The 21,963-nt window shown below is 42.4% G+C and overlaps 1 protein-coding gene across 6 annotated transcripts in view; it reads left to right on the forward strand.

The window, feature by feature from the left end:
- The window catches only part of Kcnk2 (potassium two pore domain channel subfamily K member 2), a 190,296-nt gene that overhangs the window by 115,109 nt on the left and 53,224 nt on the right, over positions 1-21,963 (forward strand). The window lies entirely within an intron of this gene.

A 21,963-nucleotide genomic window follows, 5' to 3' on the forward strand; every position in this document is an offset into this window, starting at 1 on the left:
CCCAATGAAATTCTGTGTATTTGCAAACATGTGGACATTCCCCTGTGTTGGCCTACCATGGTAATCATTGAATTATTGATGTATAATATGATGACTTTTGTTGTTTGAATATGAAATGTCCTCTGTAGACTAAAGTGGTTGAGTCTCAGGCTGGTGGCATTGTTGGGAGAAGGTTGTGGAGGTGGGGCCTTGTTGGAGGTGGTGCCTTGCTGTGTACAAGGCTTAGTAGCTGGTACCCACTTCTTGTTTGCTTTCTGCTTCCTTACTGAAGTTACCATAAGATCAGCAGCTGTCTTTTGTGGCCATACCTCCTTTTCCTGCTGCTGCTCTGGCTTCCCCACCATGATGGAGGGTGTCCCTTTAAACTATAAGCCAGGACACAATTGTCCTCCTTTAAATGTCTTCTTTTTAGGTCAAAGACATGTGGCATATAATGAATACAGCCCTACACAGTCTTTATGGATGTTGTGTAAACTTTATCTGGCAGACATACCTGTTCTTGAGTGACTAGTAGTCTGGTGGCTTGTGCCTTTAATCCCAGCACTTGAGAGTCAGAGGCAGGTAGATCTCCGTGAGTTCGAGGCCAGCCTGGTCTACAAGAGCTAGTTCTAGGACAGGTAGGGCTGTTACACAGAGAAACTCTGTATCGAAAAACAATAACAACAAAAACATCAACAAAAAAGAAAATAAAACAATGACTTAGTTCTTTCAATGTGAGCCTCCAAAATACAAAAAGCCACACTTGATTGTTTTGTTTTGTTTTTTTAATTTTTAAATTTATTCTTTTCACATGTATTACATTCCTACAACAGTGGCCCCTCCCTTGTCAATTCTTAGTCCCCCCACTCCCACATCCCACCCCTTCTACTTTTCCTCTGTTTCTCTTCAGAAAAGGGCAGACCTCCCAGGGATATCAAACAAACATACCATATCAAGTTTCAGTAAGAATAGGTGACTCCCCTTGTATTAAGACTGGATGAGGCAACCCAGGAGAAGGAAAAGGGTCTCAAAAGCAGGCAAAAGAGTCAGAGACAGCCTCCATTCCCACTGTTAGGAGTCCCACAAGAAGACCAAGTTACACAATCATAATGTATATGCCAAGGACCTAGATCACACCCATGAAGGCTTCCAGATCATCAGTTAGGTCTCATGAGCCCCTATGTGCCCTGATTAGTTGATTCTGTGAGTTTTCTTGGGGTGTCTTTGACTCCTTTGGCTCTTACAATCATTCTTCCTCTCTTCTGCATAAGGTTTGGCTGTGGGTATCTGTGTCTGTTACCAACAGCTGATGGATGAAATCTCTCTGATAATGATTATGCTAAGCTCCTGGCTACGAGTGTAGCAGAATATCATCAGGAATCATTACGTTTAATTTTTTGCCAGTTGTGTTTGATTCTCTCCTAGGTCTCTGGGTTATACAGCCGCTGGTCCTGGTGTTCCAGGCAGGGTCAGGTGTGGCCTCCCTCTCAAGCTGGACCAGCCATTGGTTGGCCAGTCCTACAATTTCTGTGCCACGTTTACCCCGACACATCTTTCAAGCAGGACAAATTGTAGGTTGAAGGTTTTGTGCCAGATTGGTGTTCTGATCCCTCCACTGGACGTCTCGCCTGGTTAAAGGAGATGGTCTTTTCAGGCTCCATATCCTTCATTACTAGGAGTCTTCATAGACTGATATTGAAACTTTTGTTTCCTGGCTGCTCAGACCTAAATAATCACACAGAAACTATATTAATTATAAGACTGTTTGGCCAATGGCTCAGGCGTATTTCTAGCTAGCTCTTAATATTTCTATTAGTCTATGTACTTTTAATTTTTAATGTTTGGTTTTATGAGACAGGGTTTCTATGTGTATCTTTGACTGTTCTGGATCTCACTCTGTAGACCAGGCTGTCCTCGAACTCACAGAAGTCCACCTGCTTCTGCCTCCCAAGTGCTAGGATTAAAGGCAGGAGCCACCATGCCCAGCTACTCTATTTCTTTTTTTAAGGACTTTATCTTTTTATCCTCTCCTAAGCCTACATATATTTTTAAATGTATATTTGTAAATTAATAAGAGATTCATTTTTTTTAATTTCCATCTGAATCTGTCTTTACTGTACATTTCTATCTTTTGTTGAGCACATGAGTTTTTAATCTGCTAAGAAGCACGGCTAGGATTAGAGCTGAAGCTTTGGCAGCCGGCTCTGCCTCGTTCCTTAGCTTTCTGAGAGTCCAGCTTCATAGCAGAGGAACCGACACAGCCTGATGCCGGCTGCTCATAAACAACATTGAAGTGTTTTGTGGCCGAGCCTCTTAAAAGAGTTGTGAGGTTTTTGTTGCTAATGCTGAGTCAGGAACACTCTCTTAAAGGAGTTGCACCTCTGGTCGCCATCACCAAACAGAGACTACCAGAGAAAAGACGGTTACCAAGAAGCTGCAGTTGATCCTATTCTTGTCCATCTAGAATCCCCACCCCCTTTTTAAACTTTCTCAGGCTTTATGTGGAAATTCCTGCCAAGTGTTTGGGCAGCGTTTGTAGGTAGAAACTGTACTTTTGTTTCCTGTATAATCCCAGGATATAATAATAATCACACAGAAACTATAATAATTACAAGATTGTTTGATCGATGGTTCAGGCATATTTCTAGCTAGCTCATGATGTGGGATTACCCTCTGTATGCTATGATTATGTTTTATTACCATTGGTTAATAAAGATGCTGCTTCAGCCTATGGCAGGGCAGAGTAGAGCTAGGCAGGAAAACTAAGCTGAATGTAGGGAGAAAGAAGGGAGAGTCAGGGAGATGCCATGTAGCTGCTGATGGAGAAAGATGCTGGAACCTTACTGGTAGGCCACAGCCTCATGGCGATGCAAATTTAATAGAAATGGGTTAAGATAGAAGATATAAGAACTAGCTAGGATTACACCTAAGCTGTTGGCCAAGCAGCATTGTAATTAATATAGTTTCTGTGTGATTATTTGGGTCTGCGTGGCCAAGAAATGAAGGCACAGTCTCCATTTACAGAACTCTTAGAACTTAAATTAACCCATTTTTATTACTCTATGTGTTGCCACATAATTGTGGCATTGCCTCATTTTCTACATGTCTTATTTCCTCTGCAGCTGGCTGGCATCTCTTTGACCCTGCCTACTCTCCCTATACCTCTGCTTGGATTTCCCACTTGCCTTTATTCTGCTAAGCCATTGGCTGAAAGAGCTTCATTTATCAACCAATAAAAATAACACATATACAGAAAGACATCCCACATCAAGTCTTAGCTAGGATCACCCTTGTAGATTCCTAGGAGTTTCCCTGTGCTAGGTTTCTAGCTAATCCCTAAGATACCTCCCAATTCCTGTTGTCTCTCCCAATACTCTCTCCTCTATCCTCCTCCAATCTGATCCCTCCTATTCCCATCCCCGCCTGCCCCCAGTCCACCCAGGGACATTCCCAGGGAGATTCATTTGTCCCATCTCCCATTCCCCTTGAGCCTTGCTTGTTACTTAGCCTCTCTGGGTCTGTGGATTGCAGCATGATCATCCTTTACTTTGCAGCTAATATCTACTTATAAGTGAATCCATATCACATTTGTCTTCATGGGTCTGGGTTGCCTCACTCGGTGTGATTCTTTTCTAATTCCATCCATTTGCCTGAAAATTTTATGATGTCATTAGTTTTAACAGCTGAGTATACTCCATTGTGTAAACATACCACATTTTCTTTATCCATTATTTGATTGAGGAACATCAAGGTTGTTTCTGGCTACTATGAATAAAGCTGCTATGAACATAGTTGAGCAAGTGTCCTTGTGAGAGGATGGAGCCTCCTTTAGGGATATGCCCAAGAGTGGTATAGCTAGGTCTTGAGGTAGGTCAATTCCCAATTTTCAGATGCGTCATCATATTGCTTTCAAAAGTGGCTGTACAAGTTTGAACTCCCACCAGCAAAGGAGGAGTGTTCCCTTTGCTCCACATCTTCACGAACATGAGCTGTCACTTGTGTTTTTGATCTCAGCCATTCCGATAGACATAAGAGGGAATCTCAGAGTCATTTTCATTTGTATTTCCCGGATGGCTAAGAATGTTGAATATTTCTTTAGGTACTAATCAGTCGTTTGAGATTCTTCTGTTGAGAATTCTCTGTTTAGATCTGTACCCCATTTTTAAATGGGATTATTTGTTTTTTATGCCTAGTTTCTTTTCTTGAATGTAGATTAAGTTGTGGTGGGAGATTTTAAGGCACTGTTGATTGATATTTTGGTAGATTAGGATGCAGAACCAGGGTTCAGCTATAACCCTCAAGGCTTGACCTCAGTGACTTGTGTCACCCAACCAAACCCTATGTTCCCCATTTCTCAAAACAGTCTACTGGCTGGGGCCAAGAGTTCCAACAGGAGCCTGAAGGGTTCATTTCCACACAGTGTCCTCTTCCCTCCAACCTTTTTTCTGAGACGATGGGTTGATAAGATCCTAATTATTGCCCTGAAGTAACAGCTATATCAAGGGCAGATGCTCACACCTGGGTTCCAAGTGAAATTGTTTCAAATGTCAGCAGTCAGTACTTGAAAGTATGTATCTTACCTCTTTAAGCCATGGTACCTAATTACCATCTGTACTTCAATTTTCTGAAGCCTAACTTTGCTATTTGTGCAGTGATGGGGCTAAAACTGTACTGGTCATCTCAGTGATTATGCTTTATGATTTGAAAATTTCTACTTTTTAAAAAATGTAATGTTTCTCCCTTGGTTCATGGTACTTTCTTTTGTCTAATAAGACATCTCACACAAGACTCTACCTGGCCGTCCTATGTTTATGAAAGATGCCAGATAGAGTGTCTCTATCAATATTAACAGTTATGTTTGCCACTGGGCTAATAATGAGATGTTCTGGAACTGATACTACTTATTAGGCTCTGAAATGAAAGGCGAACCACACTTCACTTTGTAGATTATTTGATTTAGTCTGCAAGAATATGATAAGAACATGCTTCCTCAAGTCTCAAGCCTGTTTGAGGAGGAAAAATACTGCTGTCACTAGCATCTCCATTATTCCCATTGTTATTTTTATCTATAGTCAGCATATGCTCTGAATATCAGGGGTGGTACCTGAGTCAGTAACTCACGCAACTTCATGTCACAGCTATAGTCAAATCAGAGAGAAACAAGCGAGCCTATGCTACCAACACAGTAGCCCTCTTTGCTCTCATGTGGTTCAGAGTACAGCCTAGTGATAGTACTGCCCACCACAGGGTTGAGAGTGGAGATCAGGAAAAGGGTAGAAAGATGGATCAATTAACCATCAAGATCATTTCCAAAATACCCAGAGTCTAGCCTGATCGAGATAATTCCTTAATTGATACTCTCATCTTAGATGTGGTTCTAGAATATGGCAAACTGCATTTAAAACTAACCATTTTAGACACTCTGCCATGTTCTATGCAGACCCGCTTCATGCATGCTATTTCTGCAAGCCATAGAATTTTTAAAAGCAACTTTGTCAGTGCTAACCATCTTGTAAAATAGCAAAGGGTAGGGGTTATCTTGTAAAATAGCAAGGCAGCCATCTTGTGAAATAGCAGGGAGGCCATTTTGTGAAATAACAAGGCACCCATCCTGTGAGATATTTTTCCAGCTGCAGACATCTGGCTCCTGGACTAAGAGGAAGTTTGCTAATGATGAAGTTCACACATTGTGTCAAATCAGGTTCTGATTTTGTTACTATGATCCACAAACTTTGACACGTGTATATTCCTTTCTGTTTGGAAAGGTTTGCTCTAAGTCATGTCTTGGTATTTAGGAAGAACCTAAATCCTGTCATTATGTAAGTGAAGAAAATCTGTACAGTAGCTTTGGTTCCAAACACTTGCTCTAAGTAGATGGGTGAGTAGTAATGTTTGGTAACCAGGCTTCAGCATGCTATTGGGCATCTGCAAGCCTCAGTTTCCGTATCTAGAAAATGGGACAGTTCATTGTATAACTTCATACGATCATCTTAAAAGTTAAGGACATGGATGAATTAGCACCATGACTCTTACATAAGATGGAGAACATGTTTGATAAGTAATGCTGTTTTTCCATGACTTCTCTTTTGAGGATGGAATTAGTTTATCATTTTATTATGGAGAATGAGCACATAGCTAGTGTAGTGATGGCTTTGGTGAGAATTGTCTCATTTGTATAATTTAGAGATCAGACATCTAGACTGATAAGAATTTGCCTTGAGATTAAAAGTAAAGGTCAGGCTTAGGACCTAGACCTTCTTCATCACCTGCAAAGGCCTCTCCCATTATATTTTACAAACCCTGAACCTATAGTATATGTAACCAACTTCACTTCTTAGATATTAAGAACACATAATACAGTAATTTTTAAGTTGTGGTACAGGTAGTTTAAGGCCTCATGTGTGATTCTTGGCTGAAAATCGGTGATGTGGGAACAGCGTTCAAACAGTGAAGAAATAAACAAATTCTCTTATGAAGACACTGTTTCTTATTTTGAATCATATACCCCACAACTGTGTTTGTTCATTGGTGTTTGGTTGAGTTCTTTCCTCATTTGGTACAATTCTGGATTTAACTAGCTTTTGGTTTCTGATTTTTTAGAAAGATGAGAAGTAGGTTGGCCTGGTGCCACATGCTTGTAATTTCATCATTTGTGGGGATGGGGGTGGGGCTTGAGTTCAAGGTCAGCCTGGGCAGCACAGTGAGATCCTGAGGAACACACACACACACACACACACACACACACACACACACACACACCTATGACTGCTACATTTCACTTTGATGCCCAAGAGACTGGCTTTTCCTACACTGCTTACAGAGCATCTTTTGGACTTTTCTGCCTTCTCACTTACTCTATGGCCAAATTTTCATAATTTTTGCTTATAATATCAAAATTGACTTTCTGCTTCTAGAATTACTTACATTGCTGAGTGTCTGAAAAGTGTTTTTATTATTATGTTTCTTTGACAGAGACTTTGCTTTCATTTCCCATCCTCCAAGACAAGAATAATCACACAGAAACTATATTAATTACAACACTGTTTGTCCTACGGCTCGGGCATATTCCTAGCTAACTCTAATATCTTAAATGAACAGATTTCTATTAATCTATGTATCACCATGAGTCTGTGGCTAACTGGTAATGCTCTGGCGTCTTTCTCCTTCAGCAGCTACATGGCATCTCTTTGACTCTGCCTACTCTCCATATATATATATATATATATATATATATATATATATATATATATATATATATATTTGTTCAGACTTCCTAACTGGCTATACTCTGCTAAGCCACTGGCTGAAACAGCTTTATTTGTAAACCTTTATTTGTCAATATATGTGCTAACACATATATTGAAGGACATCCCACATCAACGTTTGGAGTGATATCTATAATTTGTATTCACCAAAAATTTGCCTTTTCTGTGACTCTTGTATAAAATTAAAAGTAATGTAAACAAATAGAGCAGTATAACTATCTGTATGTAAGCGTGCCCATGTAACCAAACCATGAAATAGGGATATCTGTAGATGTGTTAATCCGACTCAATATGTTTTCTCGAAACTCTGCAATGAGTTTCTACTCACGTAGCCATGGAACAGTGACTGCAGCCAGGTTACTTCTCCCAGGAAGTGTGTGAACGAGAAGACAGCCAAGAGCTTGTGCTAAACTCACAAGAATCCACATTGCATTGAACACATGGTTCCTTAAGGAATTCGGCAAATCTCTGTGTTATAGCTTGGATGTGAAATGTTCCCACAGACCCATGTCTGTGAACACTTAACTTGGTCCTCAGTCACTGGCATGGATTTGGGAGATGATGGAATCCTGAAGAGGTAGAGTCCCACAGGAGGAGGTAGGTCCCTGAGGGGTGACCTTGAAGGCTACGTCCTGGCCTGGGTGACAGCTTCATCTTTTTCTGACTGCAGAGGTCATGCACTCAAACACTTCCTACTTCCATGGTCAAAGGCATGAGCCGCTCTCATGGCCATGCCTTTCGTAAGAAGTTATGGATTGTATTCCCTCAAACTGTCGCTAAAATAAGCCTTGCCAGGTGTTTACCTACAGCAATGAGGAAAGTAAATAACACACAGTGTTTACTGAAAGATTGTAAGAGCCAGGCTGGTTGAAAGGGACAGCATAGCTGTGCATTGGAAGTGGCTATGTGTGAGGAAGGCAGTAAGGGCAGAGGAGACTTCATCACAGCAATAGGAAAGCAGAAGCAAATGCCATAAAAGACCAAGGGATTGGGAGGGCTCAGCACACTTCTCACATGGAATAGTGGTGACTGTGGTGACATTGGAAAGCAGAATAATTACCCATCTGGAAATGCTGGGATGTAAGGACTAGGGATTTGTATGAAAAGATCTTGGACTACTTCAGGGCTTTTAAAAATCCAGACTAACAAAACAGAAGCTGTGCCTTCATGAGAGTGAGCTCCTGTGAGAGGTTCTCAAGGAGAGAGGACCAAGGCAGGCTATTTTGGTACTCTGAAGTATGCATAGAAACAGGAGGGTAGGCTGTGAAGCAGGAATGGTTGTGATGGAAGGGGACCAGCCATGCTGCCTACGAAGTCACTGTGGCTTGTGATGCTGGGGGGTCGAGGAGTTAGATGATCCTGGCCAGTGGTGACCGGTTTGACGGTGTCATGGTTGTGTTACGAGGGACATGGAAGGTATTGTCTAGCATATCCCAGAATTTGAAGCCTGCTCCCCATGAATGTCAGGTTGGAGAAGAGGAAGTCTCTAGGAAAGAGTGATCTATATAGATGTACTTGTAATGGAACCTAGGGGGCTTTAATGAAGGTCACAGCACAGGCCGTCAAGACAGCATAAGCTACAGTAGTGACTGCTATCGAGGACAAGGTACTGAAAACAGAAGGAAAGAAGAGAAAATAAGCCAGTTGGACTCTTTAGATTTTTGTTTTCTTGAGACCAGCTCTCATTTAGTCTAGACTGACCTTGAAATTGCCCTGTGAGGAGTGAGGAAGATGTTGAACTCTTGCTCCTTCTGCCTCCCTCCTCCCAAATCTATGATTACAGGCACACTTCACCACCGCCATGCCCAGCTGTAGCCTGGTTATTTTTCAAGGGGAAGTGTTAGTCAGGAAGTTCAGACAGTGAGCTGGGAGAGCAAATAAAACCCTAGAGAAGAGTAGATATTAAGAGTCACAAGCATGTGAAGTGTGTGAGGTGGCTTCAGATGACATCTTTTCCCAAGTCCACCATTTCCATAGCAGATATGGCAGAATGGTTGTTAGAGAAGAGTTGGGGTCCAATTTCTCTTGGAAAATCTCTTAAAAATATCACACTTAGAAGGAGAACCAGGACAGAAGCAGAATGTAGAGAGGGTATTAGTGAGCAGAGAAGATAGGCTAGCAGCTATGGAGACTGGGGAGTATGTTTGGTTAGGGCCAGAGTGGTCGCTAAAATGTGGCCCTTGTCCATACAGAACTTCTAATTCCTCAAGTGAGAAAGGTCATAGAGAGGAGATGGTGAACTAAGTCTAGTCTTGGGAGTGTATATAGCGTGATTTACAGAGAAACTGATGCCAAACCCAAGTAATGGATGACACTTAGCCACACGCCAGGTGCTGAGCAGTGGGGAAGCATGCATCTAAGCCAAAGGGGGGCATTAGGGACCAGTATTGAAAATTTGATTTGTTAATGGTTTTATCCCTGAAGCTGCAAATACGCACAGGTAGACTATTTCTTCTCTGAAATTCTAACCAATTGCCTGAGGATTTCTAGTGAATAATTATCCAATTTCCCACTGATGTGTCCTGCTTGTTTTAATGATACATTTAAAATTGATGAGTGCCACCCCAGCCCTGTTCTACCCTTTTCTCTTTTGTTCTTCCTGCCTTCCCTAGAACAGTCTGTCCCCTACGGTTCTTGTATTTGCTTTCAAAGGTATTTGATGATTCTTTTCATTTTAAATAAGTGTTTTCCAGTCTTATTCCATGTATATAAGAAAATGTTCCAATACTGAAATGCTGTTGGTTCATTCGTATTTTTCATACATTCAGCTTTTTACCAAGTTTTTTTTTGATTTAACATTTTTGAATATTCTTCTTTACTTACAGGATATTTAATTCCAACCACAAGTAAACTTATCATTTTTTACAACAGTTATTCCTTTTAATATTTCCTGTCATTACATCTGCTAGAACATTTAGTCTAATAAATAGTGGTTGGAAAATCGTTATAATTTTCCCAGACTTTAAGGGAATTCCTCAAGGTACACTTTACCCTTATATGTAATATTAATATCATTTTGATATGGACAGCCATTCTCATGATAAGGCAATCATGTTCTATTTCTAGTATTTATTTATTTATAGAATTCATATGCGAGCACCGTATTTACATCACTGCCACCCCTCATTCTTCTTTCTCCAACTTCTGTCAGGCTCCCTTCAATCTCTCTCAAATTCATAACTTCTTCAACAATTGCTATTTAATGTATGTATGCAAATATGTCTGTGTGTCTGTGTATAACCACACATAGATCTTAATGTTGGTCATATGTGGCTCTCCACGGTGGTCTCTGCTGCAAAGGAAGCTTTTCTGGTGCGTGGTGAGAGCTACACAGACCAGGCTGGGGTCTGTGCACAAGTGCTAGCTGTCATAAAGTCTTAGGACTGTTACACAGCGTTGCTTGGGATCTTCTTGATCTAGAAGCTATTTCTTTGTAACTATCCTGAGATGCTCTAAACAAGCAGGCGTGACTGAAAAGAGCAGTGGTGTGCAGGCAGCTTTATCCAGTCTTAACAGTATCTCCTGCCATTTCTGCTAGACACACGTCAGAATGTGAGAAGTCCTTGTCCATCTTGGTGCATAGCCACTGTCACCCCAGTTTGCTTCCAAGTTGATGGCTAGGTCAGCTGCTCTTGCTTCTGATGACTGGGGTCTGGTTCTGAGATCTCTTACTTAAGTTTCTTCTTACTCTCTGTTCCCACGACTAATTTGCCATTCAGGACTGCATCATATAAATCATACTGCTTCTTAATAATTAATAGCTAAGTCCTGGTACTTTGTAGGAGGAATCTTTCTACCTCATTCATTTTGTTTTCCAAATATTTCTTAGCTATTATTGTACTTTTAAGTTTTAAAATGACTCGTATTTATTACAATTACATTATATCTGCATGAAAGTTTTATAGACGTCAATAGAAACTGATACTTGAACATTTGTTTCTTTGAATATTCTTTACACCATGGCTCACACACATGATTGACAGCAGGGAAAGGCAAAACACATTCTCCTCTCTGCTTGCAAGATAGCTTGCATTTCAGAGATTAAAGTGAACATGAACCTAAACATTCTATTCCAGCTGTTTAAGCATGGTGTTATAATGGAGAAATTTTTTTCATGTGCAGATGGACACCCTTGATTTTCAGTGTAACAAGTCTTTATTGATTTATCTGTCTTAATTAAGGTTTTGAAGAAGAATGGGGAGTCAACATGGCCTGGCACATTAAGTCAAGGCAGGACCAAACCCCTCCCCCCTGCACTAAGGCTGAGCAAGGCATTCCACTACAGGGAATGGGCTCCAAAAAACTAACTCACGTACCATGAATGTGTGGTTGGTATGTAAAATGAATAAAAAATCTAAACTTAAGAAAGAAGAATGTGGAGGGTATACATAGTTTGATGATTTTAAAAAAATAATTTGGAGATGTTCAGAATAGCCTATTCTTTATCCAGGTGTCTTCAGTATATAGCTTTATTATGAGAGTTCACAGTACTGGGAGTCTCAATGGTATATCCCAGCAAGGCAATTAAAGCTGAGGATGGATGAGAAACAGAAGAGAGTTTTAATGACTACGGCTTGGGGCTAGGATCAGATAAAAAGGTCCAGTGACCTCAAGCACATCTTTAGAGTTCTGAGGGGGCTTCTGTGTTTACATAGAGGAAGACTTGAGCAAGAATCAAGAGATACACTTGATTAAGCAACCTGGTGAAGGTGTGGTCTAGGTTATCACAGTCAAGACTCTGCTTCTAAATGGTGAGGAGAAAACCATTAGGTCTGTTAGCACCTACCTGGGGGGATCTGGTTCACGTGTGAAGATTAGTCTGGTCTCATCGTTTTGGTTAACTATATCCAGTGAGGCTCTCTGTTCCTGGAGTCCAAGGGGCACTGAAGGTGACCCCAAGACTGTGAGCCTCTTCTCTAACCTTCAGCCTTGAAGGGTGAGGAGGGAAGTCAAGACAAATTCTCCTTGGGTGAGTGAAGCAGGTGTCTGACCCAAAGCGATAGGAGATAGACACAAAACGAAGTCAGAGATGGAGGCTTCCATCCTTCCATCCTCTCGGTTACCTGGTGGGTATCAGTAGGGAGTCGTTGCTTTGGAACAGATGCGACTGTTTAGCCTGTCGCCAGGGACTAGCGGCGGCATCCTTTGGAATGGTTTTCACTGTGCATTGGAATGGTGATATCTGAACCCTTCTGTGTTTCTCTTGGGTTTTTCATCAGTGATTCTCAGAGTGAGGGAATGGCACATGTTTTTGTCTTTTTCCTTTGGTGTTAGAGACAAGATCTCCCCATATAGCTCAAGCCTAGGAGTCCTGGAATCACAGAGGTACCATACTTTGTATTTCCTTTTTCTGATCTAGTGTTTTCTGCCATGCAATTAGAATAAAAGAGTCCAAACTCTTAAATTTTAGATCCAAATTATCTAGATTGTTTAAAAAGGGGGTTAACACCAGAGCGGCTTACATTGGTAGAGTGTTCATTTGTAGCTGTCTTTGCCCTCCCTATGGGGAGTAAGGACACACTGTCCACACTGGGAGTTGGGAAAGAGACATGAGACTTCCAGGATCTGCCCCTCAGTCAAGCAGGCCTGGCAAAGTTGGATACTGTGAACTACAATCTCCGGGTCCAAGCACCTTGTTTCCTAATTTCAGCAACTCGTTTACAGAGGGCAGCAAGTGGTCTGAGGGTCCTCCTGGTGGCCGGGAGCCTTTCCATGGAAGTGAGCTTGTTTGCAAACGTTGATCATTTGAGAGATTTGCATTAATTATCTCAGACATACAGGACTCGTGATGGATGAGAGGCTTCTCAGTTTTTCATGCTAGGTGTTTGAAGTTTCTGAGGTCTAGGTCCTTAAGGACTCAGGGTTTCAGTCGCTATGGTGATCAGGGACCTCAGTTTTTGGCTCATTTCTGGGCTGAAGGCTGCTTTTGTGTCTATCCTGGTATAGTGGGAGATGTTGTCTCAAGAGTCTGCCTTCCAGGACAGCTATTGTAGCTTTGGGTCCCTAGGTACTTAATTTTTTTTGAAATTTGACCTACTGCAGCTTACTTTTCTATATAGTCATAAATCTTTTATGGTTCTTCCCTAGCAGTGATGCTTAACAAGTTGCTCCATTGCCCTTCCGTAGTCTTGTATGATCGTGTTATTAATACTTGATCATTTAATCCACTACTTGTAGTTGTCATGTGAACTAAGGGCACTGCTTATTTCTTTGTGTGTGTGAAAATGTGTGTGCTGGTGTGTGACACGTGTGTATAGCCATGAGCAGAGGAGGATGGCAGGTGTCCCTCTCTACCATTGGCTACTTCATTCCTTGGAGACAGTGTCTCTTAATTAGTCTGGACTGGGCCAGCAGTCAGCCAGCCCTCGCCTTCGCGTCTCCACTCCCCACAGCACCGGGGGTGAGCATGAGTGCAGCCATGCCCAGCTTTTTGCATGAGTGCTGTGGATTTTAACTCCTGCCTTCATTCTGATGCAGCAAGCACAGTTATCTGCCGAGTCATCTCCTGGTCCTGGAGTTGTTTCTTTCTTAGGAGCTACTCACAGCCTCACCACTTAGTGGGCATTCATCACTGTTCAATGTATTTATTAAATACTGAGCTCACATACATGCTGGAATCATTTTCAGCTTTTTTTAAAACTGGTTTCTTTCATTAATTTCCCAGATGGTTTTAATTATCAAAGCTATAGATAACATTCTTATTAATTTGAAAATAAATTTTATCTCCCTTTGGTCTTCTTTGAAATACTTATTGCTAATTACTGTTTATTCCAGTAAACCATAAAATACTACCATTAAATTATAAAATATTTTAAAATTAAAGAATTTTTATTAGAAATTAAGTTTATTTAATTTCAGGGGGTTTATTCATTGCATTTTATATGGTGTTTCTTTATACATATTTCTTTCTTTTTTAAATAATATTTTTATTATTTGAAAATTTCCTACCCTCCTCAAATTCCTCCAGGTCACTCCACCCCCTACTCACCCACTGTCATGCACATGCTTACACACATGGTCTCTCCCCCCCAACACACATGCCCTCACTCTTTTAAGCCCAGCCAGTCTAATGCATGTTGACCAAAACCCCTGCTGTTGGCCTGATTTACTTTGTGAGTGATACCCCAGGGGTCGCACCTCTAAGGAAAATGGACCCTCCCTCTGCTAGCAGCTATCTAATGCCAGTATCTCCTAAGTTAGGGATCGGACTTCATGTCCACGTCTCTCCCTCCATGCTGGGATCTCGTCTGGTTTGAACTTGTGCAGGTCCTGCGTGTGCCGCCACAGCCACTGGGAGTTCCTATGCGCATCTGCCCTTTTGTGTAAGAAAACCACTGTTTCCTTGAAGTCATCCACCACATCTGGCTCTTGTGATTTCTTTTGCCTCCTCTTTCCTGTGGGTCTCAGGTGTGATATAGATGTCCCATTCAGGACTGTGAACTCTGAAGTCTCCTAGTCTTTGTAAGATGACCATTTGTGGGTCTCTGGGTTAATTACCATCTACTCCAAGAAGACGCTTCTCTGATGGGAACTGATAGACTGATCTATGTTATATCGCTGTCTCATGCTCTGTCCCTTTAACTGAAAAGCAGGAGTAGGTTCTTCACTATGGCCCATAACCTATCCAGCTAGCCACAGGCTCTTGGCCTCATCGTCATTTTGGGGTATCAGTTCTATCTCCTGGGGCTGGACTTAAATCCAATCAAAAGAATGGTTGGCTGCTCCCATAAAATTTATGACACTATTGTGCTAGTGGGCTTGTCTTGCTAGGCGGGTCATTATTGAAGCTTGTGAGGTTCATACTTGGGTAAGGTTGGTGATTAATTCTCCCCTGCAGGAGTGTACATAGCTTCTTCCAGTACTATGAAAGCTAGATGGTTTGGCCGAAGCTCCCAAGCGAGTACCAGTTTTATATCTCTGTGGTTTATGACTCAGATATGTGATGTCTTCAGTAATAGGTTTTTAACATCAAGTCTTGGGGATAATCAAGATATTGGCAATAGCTTGTTGTGTTTGAGGGTCTGTGAGATCCCACTGACTAACAACTCAAGAAGAGAACTAATACCTGGTTGAAAATGGAGACTGCTCTTTTGTTCCCAACCCCCCAGACCCGAATAATCACACAGAAACTATGTTAATTGCAACATTGTTTGGTCAATGGCTCAAGTATATTCTTAGCTAGCTCTTATATCTTAAATTAACATATTTCTATTAACCTATGTATCGCCATGATTCTATGACCTACTGGTAAGGTTCTGACATCTTTCTCCTTTGGCAGCTATATGACGTCTCTCTGACTCTGCTTACTGCCTCTCCGTATTGCCATTAAAATTTCCTGCCTTGCTATATTCTGCCCTCTCATAGGCCAAAGCAACTTCTTTATTAACCAATGGCAATAAAACATTCACAGCATGCAGAGGGGAATTTCACAGCACCTGGTACTGGATTTTTATTTGGTTGTATGTAGCATCTAGTTGAGTTGTTGTGCCCCCCATTACAGGGTAGCTCCATTTAAGCTCCTTTATATGTGCATACATTGTAGGAAGCTTCTACAGTAGTAGGTTTCAATATGGCTCTTTAAAAAAGCTCCGGTGTTAGTTGTCTCTCTGTGTCGTCTCGTCTACCCTGCCCTCCCACCACCCCATTTAACCCTTGCTGTTTCATTTTTCCCCTTTCCCCCTTTTCTTTTTTTTCCCCCACTGGGGATTATTCATTTGTCTTTATTGATGGCATAAAAAGGATAAGCTTCTCTATTCCGAAATTATTTATTTATTTATTTTTATTAATTTATTTATTAAAAATTTCCACCGCTTCCCTTTTCCCTCCTCCTCCCCACCTCCCCCTCCCTCTCCAGTCCTAAGAGCAGTCAGGTTTCCCTGCCCCGTGGGAAGTCCAAGGTCTTCCCCCCTCCATCCAGGTCTAGGAAGGTGAGCATCTAAACGAACCAGGCTCCCACAAAGTCAGTCCATGCAGTAGAATCGAAACCCAGTGCCATTGTCCTTGGCTTCTCAGTCAGCCTTCATTGCCAGCCACATTCACTAACACTGTGTTTTATTTCCCCTTCCTTGAAACACAGGGACGTCCACTTCCATTTCTCTTCCTTCTACTCTCCTCTGTTTTTCTAACTCCATGTCTCGGTTTCTTTACCTGCTGCTATAACAAAACCCTGACAAGAGCATCTTAAGGGAGAAAGGTTTGTTCTGGTTCACAGTTCAAGGCACAGTCCCTCCTGGTGGCAGAGCCAAGCCAGCAGGAGCCTGGAGCAGCTGGTTATATCACACACAGGCACCACCAGAAAGCAAGGGGATGAGGTGACCAGGCTCTCATTGATGTCCCCTTTTCCATTTTATATGATCCAGGATCTTCTGCTCAAGAAAATGGTTCCACCCACAATTAAGATGCCACTTCCCACATCAATTAACATAAAATAATCCCCACAAGCACACCCAGAGGCCCGTGTCCCAGACGAGCCTAGTTGGCAGTTAACACTGGCCATCATAGGTTCTTTAGTCTCTAACATGTGAGATTGTGCATCTCAACCCATCAACTGATGTTCAATTATGTCCCAATTGAGTCAACGATCCTCTAGTAAGTGTTGGAAGCTGTCTGTTTCCTCCCCCTCTTTCTCAACTCATTCCCTTCTCCTTCTATTCCCCCATCAATCCATCTCCTTCTCTCTGTGATAATTGAGTCTATACTTTTATTAAATAGGAAGTCAGATGATAGAGGATGGATTGATGCAGCAAATAGCTATATGATTACAGTCCTGCAGTGCTGGAATGGGGGGATATTTATTTTTAGTACAAATAACTTCTCATGAGAAAAATGGCCCAAGCCTTTGGGACTGCTTAGCAAGAGTAGCACACATGGGCCTGATACTAGACAATCCAGGTAAGGTGGACTTACCTTTCTAGGAAGGCCCTGCTCCTGAACTCAGCGTGGCGGGGGCGGGGGGAACAGTTGCGATCAACTCCAAGGTGACTGACAGGTAGCTTGGCTTCCATCCCACTCCCTGCATCAGAAGATTCACAAGTCCATTGAATGTCTCTGTGTCTTATTCGGTGCTGAAATGACATCCTGGCTTCATTTCTGTTACTGTGATAAAATACCCTTATGAAAGAAATTTTGGGGAGAAAATATTTATTTTATCTCACAGTTCCAAGTTCTGGCCCGTCATTGGGGGGTCTTGAAACTGTCATAACACATCAAGGAGACTGGAGCAGAGAGATGTGAATGTCTGCCTACCTACTGCTCAGCTCACCCTCTCTACTCTTATATGGTCCAGGATGTGAGCCCAGGGAATGGTGCTGCTCACGGTGGGCTGGGCCTTCTACCCCACTTCACCATGTGAAGACAAATCCCCACAGAGATACTCACATGTCAGCCTAATCTTTAAAAATAAAATAAAAAATAGTTCCCCGTGAAGACTCCCTTTTCAGAGATTGTATCAGGCTGACAGATGTAAACAGTACCTGCCAGAGCAAGGAAACACGATGTAAGTCACAGCATCTGCCATCTTCCACAATAAAATATTCCCACCAGAGATCTTTTCAGGCTGTGAAGGTGAATTCAGCAGACTTGGAAAATCCCTAAAAACTTAACAGTTCTCAACCCAAGCCTGTGCAGTGTGCCACAGAAGCCATGCTCCCCACCCTTCCAAGGCACTGTGCCGCCACCTTCAAGAGCTTGGCTCATCTGCAGTCCCCTGTTCTATGATCGTTTTGAGGCTGGATTGTCTGTCCTCCTTGTCAGTCTTCTTAGCCAAGTCTGAGCCATACCGAAAACCTTGATTTCCAAAAGGGGATACTTTGAACATGAACTCCTCATCTTAGGTGGAAAGGTAGAAGACAATTGAGGACGCTGATAGACATGTTAATCAAATGTAGTGTGTGCTCCTGAGTTGACCCTAGCCTCGGGGAAAAATGCGGTAAAGACTGTTAATAGGACAACTGATGAAATTTCAGCGTAGACTATAAATTTAGTAATAATTCCATCTATGCTAATTTACTCAAGCTTGAAAATTATACTGTAGTTGTTTAAAAGATTATCTTTTTTATGAAAGCAAAGAGCAAAGAATACAAGGATAAGCGAGCTAGGGATGTAGCTTTGTAGTGATATTTTGTTTGTGCTCTAACAAATAAAGCTTGCCTGAGATTAGAGGACAGAGCTAGCCACCAGCTAACTATAGAGGTCTGAAGGTCTGTACAGACAGACAGAAAGTGGTATGGCTGGGCCGAGAGAGAATGGAAGGCAGGAGAAGACAGCAGCTCAGCCCTTTCTCGGCTGGGGAGTTAACAAGATAAGAATCGGCTGTGGCTTGTTCCTTTGTCTCTCTGATCTTTCAGCATTTACCTCAATATTTGACCCTGGGATTTTATTATTAAGATCAATTAGAACTCATGCAAGATAGCTCAGTTGGTAGAATACTTGCTTAGCATATTTGAAGTCCTGGGTTGGCTCCAATGTCCTGTATACAGTACACAGAGATGAGGCAGAAAAAGCAGGTTAGGCCCTGCTAGGCTGTCTAGTTTGAAGCCAACTTGGTATCACTTTTCAAACATCAACAAAAATCCAAACAAACAAAACCAGTGTCAGTAGGTTGCTACAAGATGATGCAGAAAGAATGTATTTAAGGAGAGAGAGAGAGAGAGAGAGAGAGAGAGAGAGAGAGAGAGAGAGAGAGAAGAGGGCAACGCGGGAAATGGTTGGCAGGTATGGGAAACGTTTCGAAGAATTCTGTGTGGCATTCCTGACTTTCCCATGACTCTAAAATTATTTACAACTCAAAGGAAGAAAGAGTAGAAAGAGAGAAGAGGGACAGGAAAGGGATGGGAAGGGAGGAGAGGGTGAAAAGGAAGCCCAGAGGAAAGAAGGGGATAAAGGCTACAGCGCAGGCTACAGTGGACTTCTTGTGGCACTCTGCCATCAAAGTACCCTTTCTGACGTCTCTTGTGACAAATTCTTGCTAATCCTCGGCACTCCTCAGTGGTCATCTCATTTAGTCCTTTGGCTTATCCTGTAATCGGTCTATCCTGTCACAGCCAAATTCTGATTGTCCCCTTTTATATCTTAATTGTTGATGTTCTATGAAGTTTCATCCTTGATTTCTCTTCTTTAGAGTCTATACATTCTTTTTGCAGATTATTTAATCTACCTCATAATCTATACCAGCTCAGGCTTCTGTCTCCTCTTGAGTTTCTGGCTTATGAATGTGACATGCAGTATCCACTTTGGTTATGACACTAGAGGCTGAAAAGCAACCGGGTCCTCAGCGTCATCGTTTTTGTTGTCACATTTGGGCTACGCTAACAAAAGACCCGAGAGAACAGACTTTAAAGAGAAATGCTTTGTTGGGGCTATGGTTCTGGAGGTCTCAGTCCAAGATGGCCTCTGGTGTGAGTGAAAGAAGAAACTGGTGGGAAGAGGGGCAGACTGTCACTGTGATCCAAGGGACGAGCAGGAAGGGGTTGAGTAGCTCAGTCTCTAGTGGCAAAGTCCCAATGATGTAAGTGTCTCTCACTAGGCTTCACTGTGATGGTTAACTGTCAACTTGGCAGAATCCAGAATCCCTAGAGGTGCGCCTCTAGGTGTGCCTGTGGGAGAGTATCTTGGTCACATTAATCAAGGTAGGAAGGCCCACCCACTATGATAGGATTGTTTCCTGAATGGGATCTGGGACTCAGTAAATGGAGAAAGCGAGCTGAGAAGCAGGGTGCATCCATTGCTCTTTTCTTCTTGATTGTGATGATGTCACCAGCTTTTTCAAGTCCCAGCTGCCGTGACTTCCTGGCCATGAGGGCTACTTTTGAACTGTGAGCTGAAATAGACTCTCCCATCAATTGATTTTATCACAGAAACAGGAAAAGAAATTAAGACCCCTCCCCACCTGTTCAGTGTCCACCAATCCCTAATAGCGCCATGCTGACAACCAGGTCTTCGGCACTCAGATCTTGATGGACACTCACCAAGAAAGCACTTAACCTTCCTTGGCCCTACCTGTGCTGTCCCAAGGCCTGATTAGGGCCTTTTTGGTTTGTTTGTCTCTAAGAAGCTTCCCCACGATCACCAGTTATCTACGCCAGAGTCTAAGCTTAATTTTCCCCCTTCTCTCCTTGTAAACACCCTTGTTTGGGAAACTGACATGACATTGATGGTACCAAAGTGGATCCTGTCACCGCAGACAGTTGAAAGCCTTACAACAGTTCCTTCAACCCAAACTTCTTTACCCGGATAAGAGCTTTTGTAACATGGCCACTGTTTACCTTCTTCCTTTATCTACCGGAAACTCACACACATTCCTCAGCATTCTACCCCCCCCTTTTTTTTCAGTTTCTCAGAGATGACATTTTATTTTTCCTCTGTCATTTCCTGTGATATTCTCTATCTTTGGTTCTTCAACCTTGTCGTGAACACTCTTCTTTCTAAACCCTACGTAAATTCTACTTAATTTCTGGCCCCCACTGTGGGGTCTTTGGTCTTCCCTCATTCTCCTAAGCCCATGTGCACCGACAGCATTCTTCGGACCCTGTGACACCACCATACCTGTGCACATCAGAGCCATGTGCTTCCTGCTCCCTGACTTATTAGCTCTGAGAGATCAGACCAGCTTGCTTTACAGTTCCACTCTAAGTACTTGACATGGAGTCTGGCAGATAGCCGATGCTCGGTGGCTGGTTCCCAAAGAATGAGAGGAGGGAACTTTGTCCTCCTCTCAGCTGCTGAACACAGCATGTCACTGGCTTAGCTCCGCCTCTCATAGCCAGCTCTTCTTCCATGGCTACATACATGTACCTTTGTGTGGCTTCCACCTGCAACTTGGTTCTTTGCCTTGAAGCACCCACATAGGTCCAGTTCCTTTTCTGGGTTGTGATCACAGTTGAAATTCGCTAGAGTGCCTGCCTGTTCTGTTGGTCTCCTTCCCTCCATTATAAGCACCCTGCTCCTCCCGACCATTCCATGTAAGAAGCAGCCTTTTGCTATGTGAGCTCTTTTTCTAACGGCCTTTGTGAAGAATGGCACCCATGGGTGGTCACAGAATTCCATTACATGGTGAAGACCCTCAGGTGATGGTAGCAGCATTTGCTTGATTATTATTTTAGACCCTGATAGACAGAATACTTTGATTTAGTTATCTTTGCGTCTATCGGTACGATGACTAGAAATAGCTGCGAAACTATTGAAAATAATTTATTGAAAACTGTGAAAATAGGTAGTTTTCACATTGCCTGAGGAATATTGAGCAACACCATACAGTGGGCTTTCCTAACACCTTCATATGCTACCCTAGTTATTTTGTGCACCTTGAGGAAGTGTGCAGTAACAATCTTCCCCTGTGACAGCCGAGGAAATCATCTGATCAAGGTCCCATGTTCCATGAGGGGCTGTCAGACGTGGACAGCCTTTACTGAGTTCTTCAATCCTATGACATTCAGAGCTGCACCCCAGTTCTTCACAACATCTGGTGGCTGCCTTACTGCTTCTCAGTTCCCAGCACCTGCTATGGGGTCTGCTGTGCAGAACTCTTGGAAAGCTTGTGCTCACAGCTTTCTCCTGATGCAAAGATGGGGGAGCCTTCTGTAGATGCTCCCGTTAGTGATTCCACAGAATGGAATGGATTAAGAAAAAAAAACATAAAACAAAAACCAAACCCAGCCACTATCATCATAAAACAGATAGAGACCAGCAACAACAAGAGAACAAACCCCTATTATCTATTTAT

The sequence above is a fragment of the Myodes glareolus genome, chromosome 5 (assembly GCF_982192425.1).
Source record: "Myodes glareolus chromosome 5, mMyoGla1.1, whole genome shotgun sequence".
Lineage (NCBI taxonomy): Eukaryota > Metazoa > Chordata > Mammalia > Rodentia > Cricetidae > Myodes > Myodes glareolus.